Below are 18545 nucleotides of genomic sequence, written 5' to 3'. Positions count from 1 at the left end.
GAGGGACGGTGGGGGGTGGGGAGCTGGGGAGAGATAGCAAGGGGAGAAATGCCAGATGTAGGTGATGGGGAGGAAGGCAGCAAATCACACTGCCACGTGTGTACCTATGCAACAATTTTGCATGTTCTTCACTTGTACCCCAAAACCTAAAATGCAATAAAATAAATAAATGGGGGGAAAAAAAAGAAACAAACTAAATAATACATTCCTGAAGAAGCTCCAAACTATCAGATGTACCTTTCAAGATTCTCTTTTCTTCTTCCTCATTAATCAATGTTTTTGTTTCAGGTTGAAGGACAGGTTTTAAGCAATACATGTAGAAATACTGTTCATAAGAAAAGCCATTTCTGGTTTGTGGCTCTTTTATAATCTGCTAATTATATAGATAGGAAAATGTTTATGTCCCTCTCCCTCAACCATTTTCCAGCCAGCCATGTTCCATAAAAGCATATTTTCCTCTTTGAAATGCACTAAGCAATCTAGAAAGATTAAGTACATCTTGCTAAAAATATTTCATAGTTAGAGATTTTCTAGTATACTTCTTCTAATTAATACTATGAGCTTTACAGGTCTGGTCATCAGTACCTACTACAAAGTGATGTCCTCTGGTGATTCTTTCTTCTAAGTACCTGGTGTTATCAGAGTGAGTTATTGCCCTGCTCTCATTATTTAGCCCAACAGAGCACATCCTAGTTGACCATCATAGCAAAGAGAGGAGATGAACAAGATAATTCATCAATCAAAATGATTAAATTATTTTTCAAGATTCACCCATACCTGTTTCTAGAACATTATTATTATTTTTTTAAGTACAAATGAAAGATAATCAGTTTTCCTCTATGGGGAGTATTTAATGAGTTATGACTTACAAAACTGACAGAAATCAACATTATGTAATCAAGGTAACAATATTTTGTATCTATTTCTTTTGGAACATAAAAATCAGAATTTTATGCAAAATTGTTTGCATATTTGAAAAAATGCTACAAACATGTAAGACATTTAGAAATGTTCCTTAGCAATTTGTGATGTGTTAGTTACACAGCCAACTATTCTGAATATTAAGAATAAATGCTTAAAAATATCAGTTGTTCAAACTCACTTAAGTATTAAAGGTGTAAATTAATACTGAAAATCTTTACGCTTGTGCACGGCTCTCTAATCTCCTGAGAGCCAGATGATAAAAACTGATCTCACATATGTAACATTTAAAAATACATTGTTTGATGATGTTTTCAAAAAATTATAAAAAACTGATGACTCAATATGTTATATAATCTTATCTATTTATTAAATAATAATTAAGAGGACCAAGAGACATTAAAATAATTTCTGATACTAATCCCTAAAAGGAAAATAAAGTACATCCTTTTGCCTCTTAAATAGAAAGAAGGTGCTAATCTGTAAAACAGTTCTCAAATAAGTTTATTTTTTAGCTAATGAATCGAACATTCAAGATTCAATGTTACAGTGCATCTACACACTAGTATATGTATAATACACATGATTTTTATCACAAACTATAAAAATTTAAGCTCCACCACAAACATTTTTATGTAATCTTTCTCCATTTGAAATATGATTGTAGGCATATACTTTGTAATTAATGTCTAATCTAGTGAAACCATAGAGCTAATTGATGAGTACCTTCTTCACCATACTATTACAAACGTGGTCTTCATGATAGCAAGCATTAGGATGACCTAAATTCAGTGAATGCAGCTTATACTTACTGTGAGAGCTTTTCACACAGCAAATGAGGCTGATAATCTCTGTATTTACTAAAATATTTTCCTCTGATTTCCTTAAGTTTTCTTTAAGTCTGTATTGGTATTTCTTAATACTGTATTGGTTTTCCTCCATTCTTTGTCTTCTTTTTTAAAAAAATTGTACTTTAAGTTCTGGGATACATGTGCAGATCTTGCAGGATTGCTGCATAGGTATACACTTGCCATGGTGGTTTGCTGTCTCCATCACCCCCGTCACCTACATCAGGCATTTTTCCCAGTGTTATCCCTCCCCAACCTCCCCACCCCCTGCTGTCCCTTCCCTAGCCCCTACTCCCCAACAGACCCCAGTGTGTTACATTCCCCATCCTGTGCCCATGTATTCTCATTGTTCAACACCCTCCCGTGAATGAGAACATATGGTGTTTAGCTTTCTGTTCTTGTGTCAGTTTGCTGAGAATGATGGTCTTCAGCTTCATCCATGTCCCTACAAAGGACATGAACTCATTCTTTTTATGGCTCCATAGTATTCCATGGTGTATATGTGCCACATTTCTTTGTCCAGTTTATCATTGATGGGCATTTGGGTTGGTTCCACATCTTTGCTATTGCAAACAATGCCACAGTGAACATACGTGTGCATGTGTCTTTATCATAGAACAATTTATAATTCTTTGAGTATATACCCGGTAATGGGATTGCTGGTCTTCTTTAGTCTTCCTCTGTAATACCTGCTTCTGATTCACAAAGAGATTAATGTTTCTCCTAGGTTTATACAGAAGCCTTTTGATATAACTCAGGGGCTGGCAAACTTTTTTGCTAAACAGTCAAATGGTAAATATTTTAGTCTTTGGTAGTCATTAGGTCTCTGTTATGACTACAAGACTCTGCCATTGTAGTGTGAAAGGGGTCATAGATGACATGTAAACAAATAGGTGTGGCTGTGTTTCAGTAAACTCTATTTACAAAACCAGGTGGGGAGCTGGATTAGGCCAAAAGGTTGTAGTGTGCCAATTCCTTTTCTAACTCTAAATTTTGCAGGGTAATTTCAAACACTGTCATAGCTCCAGCTGCAATCTGCTGTATGTGTGTTAGTATTCAGTAGCTCTGTGCTAAATTCCAATTTGCGTTTGACCATTTATGCTTAAGTTCTTCCTTTTTTTGTGTTATTTAAATTTTTTTATTTGTTTTTTTAGCATTTCTTGGGCACTGTGATAGGTCTAAATATTTATTGGTGAGCTAAAATCAGCATATGCCCGATTTCAAGGATAATTTAATGAGAGGACAGAGGATCAACCATTAATCAAAAATTACATTATTATAAATTGTAGCAATTAGGTCACATTTAGGCTGATGCATGCTTTGCTGTTATTATTATTTCATTAATCAGTATATCAAGGGCAACGAAGCTATGTGGATGAACAAGATTGCTTTGAAAGGAGTATAAGTTAAAAATATAAGGGTACATAGAAATAATATTTAAAGATTGATTAGAAAGGACAAACAAGCTAGAGATTAGACAAAGAAACAGATAAGAAGAAAATTAGAAAAATGAGGTATCAGGGATACCAGGGAAGAGAATCTTTCAGTGTGGACAGAGAAGTCAACTGGGACAAAGTGAACTTAAGAAACAAATGTTTCAACATGGTGTTTTCTGCTAAAACCCCTTAGTATTTCGAAAAACCCTAATGACTGCCTCTTGATCTCTCTAACCTTAGTTAAGGCACTCTATTGGGGGTAGGTGGTTCTGCATTCGAATCTTACTGATATTGACTGATTTGCCTGAATTGTCTGCCTATTCATTGATTAGTACTATATTATCTAAATTGATATAAGTTGATTTTATATTTGTATTAAAAGCAGACCAGCATTATTTTTGTACATAACCTCTTAGATATTTTCAACAGTTATAAATTTAGATGAACTATGAAATGACTCTAAAATTTAAAAAGTTAGATAATAATATTATTTAAATTTTCATTAAGTCTAAAAGTAGTTCCAGAGATACTTAGTATCTTCAATTTATTAAGATCTCTTCAAGAACATTGCTATTTTCCATTCATTCAGTTCCAGTTTGTTTCTTGGCAAAAACATAGGTTTTTATTTATGTAAAAATTTATAGTGTCTTAAAAATTTATGTGCATAATATATTAATTCTACTGTGAACGAAGATACTTAAGTTTTCATTTTATTTTAAATTGTATGAATGATATGTAGTAAATCTATTAATATTTTTGAAATGTTTATTTTTCATTGACATGTCCTAAGTAAACTAACACAAATTTGAATTCTAAAACATTTCTAGTTAATTTTTTTTTATTGTATAAGTTGGATGTTCCTGTATGTGTTTGTGAGATATAGAATATCTTCTGAAATTAATGATTATTTTGTCTTCTTGTATATTGTAGTTAGAACATCACTGCTTTATATCTTCTTTTAATGATTTGACACTCCAATATGAGGTTGAAAATTTTATAGTTGGCATTTTATGTTATCTTAATTCTGACCTACATTATTCCACAATCTTAACTTGCTATCATATCACCTCCCAAAAATATATACAAAATACTGTCTTCTATGTCTTATATTTTAATATTTGAAAACTACATTTTATTATAATTGCTTCTTGTTTTTCTTATACTGTTTCCAAAGAATGCAAAATTATTTATATACTGAATATTTAAAAATTATATACTGAATATTTTAATATTACTTTATTCTTTCATTTCATTGTTTTCTTATTCTAGCTAGTTTAATCAAATTACAAGAAATATAACTATTCATGGAAAAATAAGTTTAATTAGAAGTTGCAATGTTGTAATACTTTCAATAGTTTTTTAATAGATCAAAGCCAAATTTAGTAAAATTTATTTTACTTCTCAAAGTTCATTAATACATTCATTGCTCTAGACCACTTATCTTACAGTTTCTATTCCACTTTATAATAGATATAGTACTATTTTCTATATAAGTATTGACAGACTTTCTAATCATATTACTTTGAAATTATTTGACTCTAATGATAAAATTTATCATTCATTATGACTTTTCAGCAATCATTATGTGAAAATGGGAATGATTACAAAGGGAAAAACTTATTCAACAAATTTCTTCACATAAATTTATATGAAAATCAGGAACATAATGTTGAGGAAATATACATTCTTATATTCTAGGACTTTTTGTCACAATTTTTAAATGCATTTTATGAGATGTTTTTTCAATGCTATGAATTCATTGACAAACACGATTTTTCTTCTTTTGCCTATTAATAAGGTAGATTATACTGATTTTCAAATACAGTAATGCTTCCTATAAATCATTTTGGTCAAGGATGGACTATGTAGAAGATGGTGGTTCTGTAAGATTATAATGAAGCTAAAAAGTTCCTATCCCACAAGTAATTATCATTGTGGTAGTAATATTTCCTTATACTATTCAATATGGTAACATGCTGTACAGGCTTGTAGCCAAAGAGCAATATGCTATACCATTTAGCATAGGTATGTAGGAGGCTATACCATCTAGGTTTGCACAGTGATGAAATTGCCTAACAATGCATTTCTCAGAACACATACTCATTTTTAAGAGATGCATGACTGCATTAAACTAACTTTGCAAATTTTATTTGGTCATGGTATATATTCTTTTTATATATTTCTAAATTTTATATTCTAATATTTTTAAAGAAGCTTTGTATTGATATTAACAAAGTATATTTGTAGTTTTCTTTTTTTAATTATGTTTTGTTTTAGCATCAAGGTAATACTAGCTACATTAAATTAATTGGGAATTTCTCCCATCTCTTCTATTTTCTGGAAAGTATTATATAGAATTGGTGACAGTTCTTTATTAAAGTTTTGCTCATTCGGTGGAATGATTTGGGATGAAAGATTTCTGGTTTAGGAATTTTTAATTTATATTACTTTAATAATCATAAATTTATTTAAATGACCTATTTAATATTGGATAAATGATGTTTTCCATTATTCAAGGACTTGGTTCATTTCTAAATTGACCAATTTATTTGAATAGATTTGTATACAGTATTCCTTTATCATTTTACTGTATGCATGATATTTGTTAATAGTCCATGTTTCATTGCTAATATAGGAAATTTCTGTTTTCCTTCTTTGTCAGTCTGCTTAGAAGTCTGTCCGTTTTATAGGCGTTAGTTAATACATTTTTCTATATTATTTTTCTGGATTAGTTTTTTTTCTGCTCATCCTTCTGCTTATTTTTTTTTAATTTTTCTCCTATATGACCAAATTCTTGAGGTGATACCTTTGATATTTGAAAAGTTTTCTCTTGAATGTATACTTAATGAATGTTGGGTGGAGTGTTCTATAAATTTCTATCTGATCCTGTTGGTTAATGGTGTTGTTTTGTTTTTTCAGATACTTGTGAATTTTCTCTCTAGCTCTTCTACTAAATGTTAAATGAGGGATGTTGATGTCTCCAATTATAATTGTGGATTTGTCTATTTATCCTCTAGATTCTTTAAGTTTTAACTTCACATACATTATACCTCTGTTCTTTTGTACATGCATATTTAGGATTGCTATGTCTTCTGGGTAGACTGAATCCTTCATTATATAATCTATGTCTCTTCATATAACAATTCTCTTTGCTCTGAAGTTTATTTTATCTGATATTACTATAGCAATTTGACTTATTTTGATTAAATTTTTACAATACGTCTTTTTCAACCTACCCACATCATTATGTTTAAAATGAGTTTTTATAGATAGTAGATAGTTGAATTAGTGTTTTTAATTCAGCATAGTTACACCATTAACTCTTAATGTAATTGTTAACATATTAGGGTTTAAATCTGGCATTTGAGTATGTGTTTTCTGTTTGATTTTTCTATGTTAATTTCTCTATTCTTTTACTGCTTTCCTCTTGGTTACATGAATATCCCTAATCAGTGACATGGATTTATCTACACTATTTTTAGTTTATGTAATTGTATAATGTTTTTAGTGATTTCTAAATGTTATATTATATATACATCTTATCACCGTCTACTGGAATGTCATTTTAACTGTTCAAGTAAGGTGTAAAAATCTTGCTATTACATCTCTTCTAGCCTCCTTTATGTATGATATAATTGTCTCATATATTTCCTTCATATTCATTTAGAACTGCATCACAGAGTGTAATAATTATCACTTCTATATTCAAACAATTTTTTAAAACTCAAGAGTAAAAGCAACATCTGTCAGTAACATTTAGCCTTAGGTTTTGCTTACTTTGTTCTTTTTTACTTACTGAAGTTCCAGGTTCCTTTCCTTAACGCTTTCTGTTACAAAACTTCTTTTTCACATTGTTTAAGAGTAGATCTACTAACAGCAGATTATCTAGGTTTTCCTTTATATGACAAAAGTTTTATTTTAACTTCATAACTGAAGGTGATTTTCATTGGATATAGAAATCTAGATTGAAGAAAGTATTTCCACTCTTGAAAATTGTTGTGTCAACCTTGATAGTTTCCGATGAGAAATATGCTGTAGTTCAAATTTTTTTATACTTATACATAAGGTTTAGTTTCTCTCAGACTATCTTCAAGCTGTTTTCTTTTTTCAGTTTTCAGATTGACTATGATGAGTCTTTGCATGTACTTTGGACTTAAAAAGATAATTATTATCTTTCTTGAAGCTAGGGCTTTATGTATTTTGCCTAATGTATGAAAGTTTCAGCCATTGCATTTTCTTCCAGTAATGTTTCAGCCCTACCCTCTTTCTTCATTCCTGTAGGACGTTAGTGACATTAGTGCTAGATCATTGGGCGTAGACCCACATTTCCATGAAGACTTGTTTAGTCTTACATGTGTGATGTGGTTTGGATCTCTGTCTTTCCCTGAATCTTATGTTCAATTGTAGTCCTCAGTGTTGGAAATGAAACCTGGTGGAAGGTGAATGGATTACGTGTGTGGATCCTTCAGGAGTTATTTAGCACAAGGTTACGCTAAACCTTTCATAAAGGATTCATTCCCATGGCTTCCCAGGGCCACATTGGAAAAAGAAAAATTGTCTTGGACAATACATAAAAGGTACTAACATTAATGATAGCTGATAATCTAAAGAAATCACACATACAAAAATTAATAGTTTTAAGAAAGTTTATAGATTGTGCTGAGCCATTTTCAAAGCTGTCCTGGTCTGTACACAGTCCATGGGTTGCAGGTTGGACAAGCTTGGTTTAGCACCATCCTCTTGGTGCTGTTCTTGTGAAAGAGCTCTCATAGGATCTGGTTGTTAAAAGTGGGTAACACCTCTCTTGCCTCCCTGTTGCTCCTACTTCAGCCACGTGATGTATGTGCTTCCCCTTGGTCTTCTACTATAATTGTAAGCTTTCTAAGACCTCCACAGAGGCCAATCAGATGCCAGCATCATGCTTCCTGTACCTCCTGTGGAATTTTGAGCCAATGAAACCTCTTTTCTTTATAAATTATGTGTCTCAGGTATTTTTTTTTAATAGCAATGTGAGAATGGCCTGATACAGTGTGTCAGTATGTGTGTGTATATGTGTGTATGATTTCTTTGTCTTTCATATGGGATAATTTCTGTTCTATCTTAAAATTCAATGATAGTTTCCACTTTGTTTTCAATTCTGTTGTTGAGGCCATCCATTAAGTATTTTATTTGTTGTTGTATTGTTAGTTCTAAAATATCTATGTGGCTCTTCTTTGTATCTTGTATTTAATTGCTAAACTTTAAAAAATGTTACTTAAAGGATGTTAGTGATTGCTCATTGAAGGATTTTTATGATGGCTGCTTTAAAATTAATATCAGGTAATGCTAACATCTGTATAATCTAAGTGTTGGCATCTGTTGATTATCTTTTCTTGGAGATATTGAGATCTTACTTGTTCTTGCCATGAGAGGTATTCTATTTGAAACAATAATAAAAAGATTTTCAGATTAAAAAAAGAAAGAAAGAAATGGGCAGAAATTTGGTCAAACAAGTGAACAATACATGAAACCAAGAAATACTAAAGTGAAATAACAACGGATTGAAACCTGGATCTCAGGAATGAAATTAAGAACAATAAACATGAACATTTTGTGATTAAATATAGAAATATTTATCCTTTCTAAAATTATTTTAAAGTGAATTGTACATCAAATAAAAAGTAATATAATTGTGCACCATATGCAAAACATTAACTGAAGATGAGTTACAAATTTAAATTTAAGACTTGAAATATAAAAATCTTAGAAGGAAACCTAGCAAATTCCCTCTGGATATAAGCCTTGGCAAATAATTTATAATAAAGTCCTCAAAAGCAGTTGCAACAAAAATCAACATTGACAAGTGAAACTTAATTAAACTAAAGAGCTTCTGCAGAGCAAAAGAAACTATCAACAGAGTAAACAGACAACCTACAGAATGGGAGAAAATAGTCACAAACTCCGCACCTGATAAAGGCCTAGTATCCAGAATCCACAAGAAACTTGAACAGTTGAACAAGAAAAAAGCAAATAACCATGTTAAAAAGTGGGCAAAGCACGTGAACAGATACACACCAAAAGAAGACATACAAGTGACCCACAAACATATGAAAAATGCTCAATATCACTAATCATCAGGGAAATGCAAATCAAAACCACTATGAAAAAATTTATGCTGAATACAAATCCTTTAAATTGGATAATTTGCTCTATTTACATTTACCAATACATTTAGGTTGTGTTTATTCTTGTTTGTGCCATGATGAGTTATTGTTTATGGATTCTGGGCATTTTAGATAATTGGCATAGGACCTTGAACTTGTATTTTAGTAAGCTTCTTCTGATACCACTCAAGTAAGGAGAGTGGAAGGTGCCTTGTTACATGTGGGTAAGGGTGAAAGTCCAGGATCCCCGTGTGATCTCCACAGTCTCCTGTAGGGAAGAGTAACTTTTTATTGCACATTGAATATATAAATCTTTGGTCTCTACTCAGTCTTCTCTAATGCCACCCCAGGGAGGGGTTATGGTACCCCATCATAGTCTGGAAAAGCTGGAGGTCTAGCCTCTCCAATTAGTGTTGAATGGGATAGATAAAGTGTGATGAGTTTTCTTTTTTTTTTTTTGAGATGGGGTTTTGCTCTTGTTGCCCAGGCTGGAGTGCAACGGCATGATCTGAGCTCACCTCTGCCTCCGAGGTTCAAGCAATTGTCCTGCCTCAGCCTCCCGAGTAGCTGGTACTACAGGTGTGCGCCACCACACACAGCTAATTTTTGTATCTTTGGTAGAGATGGGGTTTCACCATGTTGACTGGGATGGTCTCGATCTCCTGACCTCGTGATCCGCCCACCTCAGCCTCCCAAAGTGTTGGGATTACAGGCGTGAGCCACGGCGCCCGGCTTAAGTGTGGTGAGTTTTCTTCTGTGCAATGTGGCTGAAGCACAGCAGTTATTATCTAAATGTTTTCTGCTTTGTTAGGATGTTCTTTCCCTGATCTTTTGGTTAGGAGTAGGTTTTTCTTAGATACTTTTTTGTTTGCACCCATTGGCTTTACATTTTTGTGGCCAGCATCTAATCTGGGATATATGAGGCAAAAATAATATTGAGGTAACTAACATTCCTTTCCTTCTTCAGTTTCTGAGGTCCCTAGATATATTCCTTAAATTTCAAATACTTTTTATGCTTGTTTTTAATATCCAGGATTTTAATTGTAGTTTTGGTATGATTTTAAAGTAATTAGTATTTTATAACTGTTTCACGCATATTTAATAAGAAATATTCATTTTGGGCATTAAGAATCTGAAAATTAAAACATGATCTTTGCCCTTCAAGTACATAAAGTTCATAGAAATTACATACGTACATAATAAATTGAAATAGTAATACAGTCTAGTTTATTTCAAGGACAGTATATGCATGCTGCATTATTCTCCACTTTACATGTCTTGGTATTTTTAAATTATCTTTTTAATGACTGTAGGCCATGTATGAATGTCCATTTTTAAATTGCTGAAACGTAAGTGATTATAGTTTTCACTTTTCTGAAGGGTTAAAAAATGAATAAGGTAATTATACAGATCAGCTGCATAGCATTTTGCTCCAGAACTATTTTGCAAAAGACCTACTTTTGGTTCATGCTATATTTGCAATGAAAATCTAGAGTGCATATAAGAAGGAGGGTTAAGTTTACTCTCTGGGTGAATGTCTAAAGCAATACTGGGGCTTGATGCAATAGCTACGATAGCTGAGAGAGAAAAATGCACTGACCCAGGACTCTCTTTAGAAATCTAATGTGATGGTGGAAGGAGAAGATACCCTTCAGTGGAGGAAAGCTCAATATTCCGAAGATACAGTTCTTCTCAAGATTAGTATAGATCAAATAAAAACCTCAAACAACTTTTTTATAGAATTTGCTATGCCGTTTCTAAAATATATGTGAAAGAACAAAGGGCCAAAAATAGTTAAGATATTTCTGAAGATGTAGAATAAGGTATGTGTCCTATATGGGCAGGAGAAGAATTTGTGGTAAAAAGCATATATCCTTATAAAAAAAAAAAAAAAAACTTAAAATACATGGACCAGTGGAGCAAAAATGATAGTCAGAACCATAACAATCAATGCAGAAAGGAGGGACAATCCATAAGATAGAAGCGAAAAAGTGTATACACCACATGGAAAGAAAATGCAAATTAATCACTCTACATAAATTGCAAAATTTGATTTCAAAATTAAGTATTTAAATGTGAGAATTAAACTTTGAAGCATTTTAAATTAAATGTAAGAGTATATTTTTCTAACTCTGCTGGTTGAAATTGTACCAAAATTAAGCTCCCACTCTAAATACTTTTTTCTTAATTCTCTTTGAATAATGTTTTTTTGAGCAAGGAGCTTACCCAATGGCGACAGTTAAGTTTCTTCTTTAATTGATATAACATCAGTTAAAGTAAGAAATCAAGATGCAAGAAATTAAGAGCCTAATCAATTAAGTCAGATGTTAGATGATAAAGAATAATTTAGAAAAATGGCAGGACATATCTTGGTATCTATTTTATTTGGAGAATATATATGAGGGAAAGCGATGTCCGAATAATTTTATTATATTATGTCTAGATTCATAAGTGTCACCTTTATTCAACATGTAACAGGTAGTTATTGGTAATTTTAAAAGAAAAATTTTGTATTTGATGTATATTATAAGGAGAAGAGAAGATTCAATGATTTGACAACAATTTTTGTCTTGAGCTCAAAATAAAAATAGAAGTTGGACTGTTTGGATGTGAGTAAGACTGGCAGATGATCGGGTTCAAAGAAACTAACCATTAGGAGCACAGTTTTGGATATGTCATGTTTGAAACATCTGTAATGTTCATGTATATGTATATATACATATATATATATATACACACACACACACATATATATATATATATATATATATATATATATATATACACACATATTTGAAATCACTGCCCAAAATAGGAATGCCAGAATTGTCAAGTGAGTGTTGTAACAATTTTTTTTTGAAATGTAACATACATATAATAAAATTTACATATTTCAAGTGTCAGGCTCATTGTATCCAAGCAGCAGAAACCAGGATAAAACAAGTATCAAAATTCAAAAGCTTTTGGTAATAGCATACTAGGGTTTATTTAATCTAAAAATAAAAATACAGTAATAATATAAGGGCATTGGACAACAAAAGCAGGCATAAATTAAATGGTATATGGGAAGACATTTGGCTTTGAAATAAAAGACAAATGTGGAAACATCTCTTAAGGACCACAATTTAACAAGAAAAATTTCACAACTATCAAAAATAATTATAACAAATTGAAATTCTAGATTTGAAAACTACAATATTGGTAATCAAATGTTAATTGCATGGGATTAATGGCAGATTGGACACTACTCTCCCTGAACACCCCACAAAATGAAAAGCATCCATGAATTTGAAGATAGGTCCAAAATCTATTTAAGCATTTTTCCTTTCTGTGAGATACACAGAGGTAATGACTCAGTGGTACACAGAAGGGGAAAATACTTAAAAATAGAACAGTGCTTCAATGACCTATGATAGAATGTTTAAAAGCCTCATAAGCATTTCACATTCATCTAAATCCAGAAGAGAATGGAAGCTCAGAAAACGCCTAGCAGGGAAATTACAGAAAACCATGTTTAGAAACATGATAATCTAACTGCTGAACATCAAAACTAAAAACAGTCTTAAAAGAAGCTGAAAGTAAATGAAACAAAACAAAACAGAAAAAAGACACCCACATACTGCATTCAGGGAAATAATGGTAAGATCGACTCCCAAATTGTTATTAGAAAAAAACAGATGCCAAGAAATCATGGAACAAGAAAACGAATGGAAAACCAATCAAAACAGCAAAAACTCACTCTCTCAACTTAGAACTGTATATCCAGTAAGATATATAATTTTTTAATATACAGCTATAACAAAGGCAATTTTAGAATTAAAAACCAAACAAAAATTGTGAAGAAAATTTGTTCACAGTAGACAAAAACATAGAAAATACTAAAGCGATATGATACTAGATTTAACTTGGAGCTAAAGAAAGAACACTAGATATGAAAAACGTGGTTAAATATGAAAATGCAACTTTTTTCATCTTTCCTTAAACCTTCTGAAAGTGATTGTCAAATAAATAGTATAATACATATTGGTATATCTAACATTTGTAGTAGTAATTCAGTGTTATTTTAATGTGCACTTCCTTCATTCCCTAATGATAAATAATGTTGAACATCTTTTCACATACATATATGCCACCTGTAATTCTTCTTTGGGGAAATGTCTGTTCAGATCCTTTGCCTGTTTTCTAATTGAGTTATTTCTTTTCTTAATGTTGAATCTGAAAGAATCTAAATATTTTGAATAAAAGTCATTATTAGATATATATTTTGCAATTATTTTTCCCAGTCTGTAACTCATATTTTGTTGCTGCTGTTATTGTTGTTTTCTTTACGTTTCTCTTGCAGAGTGGGGTTTTTAACGCTAATGAAGTCCAACTTCAATTTTTTGTCTTATGGCCTATGCTACCGTTATATCTAAAAGCTCATCATGAATTTCAAGGTCATATAAATTTTACTTATTTTAAATATTCTTTTAGAAATTTTACAGTTTTACATTTTAAATTTAGAGCTATGTTTCATTTTGAGTTAGATTTTATGAAGCATGTAAGACGCGTACTTAAGTTCCCCCCTTTTTTGTTTACACATGAATGTCCTACCTTTTCAGAACTATTTGTTGAAAAAACTATTATTTCTCCATATAATTGCTTTTGTGCCTTTGCTAAAGGTCATTTGAGTATGCATGAGTCTATTTCGGGACTCTCTATTTTCTTCCATCGATCTACATGTCTATTGTTTCCCCAATACCACACTTGTACACTACAGACTCAGAGTAAGTCTTGAAATCAAGTTATATTGAGTCCTTCAACATATATATATTTTCTTTTTAAGTATTGTGTTGGCCATTCTAGGTCCTTGAATTTTTGTATAAACTTTAGAATGAGTTTTTTAATAGCTTGTTGGGTTATTGTTTGGGACTGAACTGAATACATAAATCAAGTTGGGAAGAAGTAACATCATAACAATGTAGAGTTTTCCCATACATAAACATGGAACATATCTTTTTTAAATTCCTTCATCAGAGATCTGTTCTTTTCTACATACACACTATGTAAATATTTTGTTAGAATTTTACCTAACATTTTCCCTGATTGGTGATATAGTAAATTATATTGTTTTTAAATTTCAAATTCTAACTTTGTCCTTGATGAGGCCAATGTAGATTCTATTTAAAAGACTTTAAGGTAGCCTTCTTATTTCTCTGATAAAGTCTTCCCCTTAACTCTTAAATCTCACAATGCTAAAACCCTCTAGTAGTTTAATCTCAGGTTAAATGCCATCTCCCCAGAGAGTGCTTCTCTGATCACCCAATCCAGCGTAGCACTTGACTATTATTTATCTGCATTGCAGTCATATTTGCTTATTGTAATTCTCTGAAAGACACATTTCACTATTTGTTTTTGTTGTTGTTGTTTTGGCTTATTTGCTAATTTATATGTTTATTGCTTATGTGCCCAACAGAACATAAATCTTGAAAGTTTAGGGACTGTTTTTGGTTTTGCTATACATTCTACCCCCAGCAGTTTGAACAATTCCTCAATAATTGTTTGCTGGCTGAATAATTAGTAAATTAATTATTGAGTAATATTTGTTTCAGGTTAGTTTCTCTCATAAGCAGATGCTCAGACTAGAGTTTAAGTGAAATCCTAAAAAAACCATTTACAAAATGGGGGATTCAGAAAAAAAAAGAGAAAAAATAGTATAGGTCATGGTTAGGTAAATAGTGATCCTCCAAAATGCCCATTCACTAATCCCTGAAAACTGTGAAAATGCCACTTTGCAAGGAAAGAGGGAATTTGCAAAAATGATTAAGAATATTGAAATGGAAGATGGTCCTGGATCACCTCAGCAGACCCAATGTATCAAAAAAGTTCTTATATATGGAGAATGTATATGTGGGAAAGGTATGTCTGACTAACTTTATTGTATTGTGTCTAGATTCATAAGTGTCACATTTATTCAACATTTAACAAGTAGTTATTGATAATTTTAAAAGTAAAATTTTGTATTTGATGTATATTATAAGGAGAAGAGAAGAGTTAAGGATATCTCAACAATTTTTGTCTTAAGCTCAAAATAGAAATAGAAGTTGGCCTGTTTTGATGTGAGTAAGACTGGCAGATGATCAGGTTCAAAGAAACTAACCATTAGGGGCAAGTTTTGGATATGTCATGTTTGAAACTTCTGTAATATTCATGTGTGTGTGTGTGTGTGTGTGTGTGTATATATATATATATTTGAAATCACTGCCCAAAATAGGAATGCCAGAATTATCAAGTGATTGTTGGAATATTGAAGTAAGATAGATATTAGAGGATGCTATTCTGCTGGTTTTGAATATTGAGGAAGAAAAAACACGTCAAGAAATAAAGGTGGCCTCTAGAAGCAGGCAAAGGCAAGGAAATGGATTCTCTACTAGAGCCTTGAGAAGGAATGCAGCCCAAACACCTGCTGATTCCTTGAGTATAGGCCATTGAGGAATATTTTGAGTTTCCAACCTCCACAACAACAGCATAATAAATGTGTATTGTTTTATCTACTGTTGTTTTGTAATTTGGCACAGCAACAATAGGAAATGAAAGCAGACGCATTAAAGACCTTATTACCCTTGTTGGCTAATGAATCTGAATCATATAAAGGACTGGAAATAGTATAGAACTTGCCTCAGAATAATGCCACTTGAGGGATGAGAAAAATAGTGTATTTGTTCAACCCCAGTTTGCATTTGGTGACAGTCTGAAGCCCCACTCACCTGCCCTACACATGGACTGAACACGATTTCAAGAATAAAGGGTCAGCAAGGTGGCTGACTAGAGGTCCCTAGCACTCATCCCCCGGACAAAGGCACTCAGAACAATGAAAAAACTACACTATTTTGATTAAAAATTAACTAAAGGAGAGTGCCAAAGTATATCAAAGGAGTAACAGAAAGACTATAGAGCACAGAAACTCAATATGGCCACATAGAGCATGTAAAGAAATACTTTGCCTCTGCCAATCAATCTCTTAGTTGGGATCAGCTTAGAACTATATGGGACTTTTCTTGCTGAAAAAGGTAAGTGAGAGGACCTCAGTAGCTTCCACCAACATATTTGATTCTCATTACTGAGAACTGCTGCAACTCTCACAGGCACTAAGCTCAGCTGAGAGAGCTGCCTGAATTCCACACAGCTGCTCACCTCAGAGAAGGAGCAAACACTGTGCTCCTCCTATAGCCCTAAGGCTACTGTGCTGTACCATCTTGAAAAGAGACCAACTGTTGGAGTAGTCATGGTAAGCTTCTATCTGTGAGGCCTTGTTGCACCTGAACCACTCCTGCCCAGTGGCCTGCCACCCTAGAGCTAAGATGTTACTACACCCTGCCTGTGAGACCAAGCTGTTGACCTATTCCATCTATTCCTTTCAATCTCTGCTGTACTCTGTCCCTTAGGGTCTGAGTTGAAGCAGAGCTTTGACTCTCAGGGAACTGTTGCATTGGCCATCAGTGTAGTTACAACCCTAGAGACTGAGTTGAAGCAACACATTTCATACTAGACCTAGCTGAGCAGGTGTGCATCCCAGAGCTGACCTGACATGATAATCCTTGTCCTATGAAAACAGTGTTCACTAAGCCAAGACAATAATGCTCATTTCTATAGGCTGCATAACTGTAGTACCATCCTTCACTGATACTGAACTAGCCCCCTAGAGTCTGAGCTGCTGACATACTCCATTTCCCAGCAGATACAGTTATTACTCTGCTTCTCTTTGCCAGCCAGAGCTTAAGATATAGCTGTTCTCTGCCATTTTGTGTTCCTTGCTGCTACTGTACTTGACTTCACAGTCTGGGATACTGTCATGTCCCACCATCCAACCATCCAGAGACAACACTGGAAGCATTCCCCTTGAAATATGGCACTAGACAAGGATGCGCTCTCTCACCACTCCTATTCAATATATTACTGGGAGTTCTAGCTAGAGCAATCAGGCAAGAAAAGGAAATAAAGGGTATTCAAATAGGAAAGGAGGAAGTCAAATTGTCTCTATTTGCAGATGACATGATTGTATATCTGGAAGACCCAATCGTCTCAGCCCCAAATCTCCTGAAACTGATAAGCAACTTCAGCAAAGTCTCAGGAAACAAAATCAATGTGCGAAAATCACATGCATTCCTATACACCAATAACAGACTTGAAGATAGCCAAATCAAGAACGAACTGCCATTCACAATTGCCAAGAAGAGAATAAAATAACTAGGAATACAGCTAACAAGGAACGTAAAGGGCCTCTTCAAGGAGAACTACAAGCCACTGCTCAACGAAATACGAGAGGACACAAACAGATGGAGAAACATTCCATGTTCATGGTTAGGAAGAATCAATATCGTGAAAATGGCCATACTGCCCAAAGTAATTTACAGATTCAACACTATCCCCATCAAGCTACCAATGACCTTCTTCACAGAACTGGAAAAAACCACCTTAAACTTCATATGGAACCAAAAGAGAGCCCGCATAGCCAAGTCAATTCTAAGCAAAAAGAACAAAGTGGGAGGCATCACACTACCGGACTTCAAACTATACTACCAGGCTACAGTAATCAAAATAGCATGGTACTGGTACCAAAACAGAGATATAGACCAATGGAACAGAACAGAGGTATCAGAGGCAACACAACATATCTACAACCATCTGATCTTTGACAAACCAGACAAAAACAAGCAATGGGGAAAGGATTCCCTGTTCAATAAATGGTGTTGGGAAAGCTGGCTAGCCATGTGCAGAAAGCAGAAACTGGACCCCTTCCTGACACCTTACAGTAAAATTAACTCCAGATGGATTAAAGACTTAAACAGAAGACCTAACACAATAAAAACCCTAGAAGGAAATCTATGCAAAACCATTCAGGATGTAGGCGTAGGCAAGGGCTCCATGACCAAAACACCAAAAGCATTGACAACAAAAGCCAAAATAGACAAATGGGACCTAATCAAACTCCACAGCTTCTTCACAGCAAAAGAAACAGTCATTAGAGTGAGGTGGCAACCAACAGAATGGGAAAAACTTTTTGCAATCTACCCATCTGACAAAGGGCTGAAATCCAGAATTTACAAAGAACTAAAACAGATTTACAAGAAAAAAACAAGCCCATTCAAAAGTGGGCAAAGGATATGAACAGATACTTTACAAAAGAAGACATACATGAGGCCAACAAACATATGAAA

The sequence above is a fragment of the Cebus imitator genome, unplaced genomic scaffold, assembly GCF_001604975.1.
Source record: "Cebus imitator isolate Cc_AM_T3 unplaced genomic scaffold, Cebus_imitator-1.0 Scaffold288, whole genome shotgun sequence".
In the NCBI taxonomy this organism is placed as follows: domain Eukaryota; kingdom Metazoa; phylum Chordata; class Mammalia; order Primates; family Cebidae; genus Cebus; species Cebus imitator.
The sequence above is the reverse complement of the archived record's forward strand: the minus strand, read 5'-3'. Positions refer to the sequence as shown.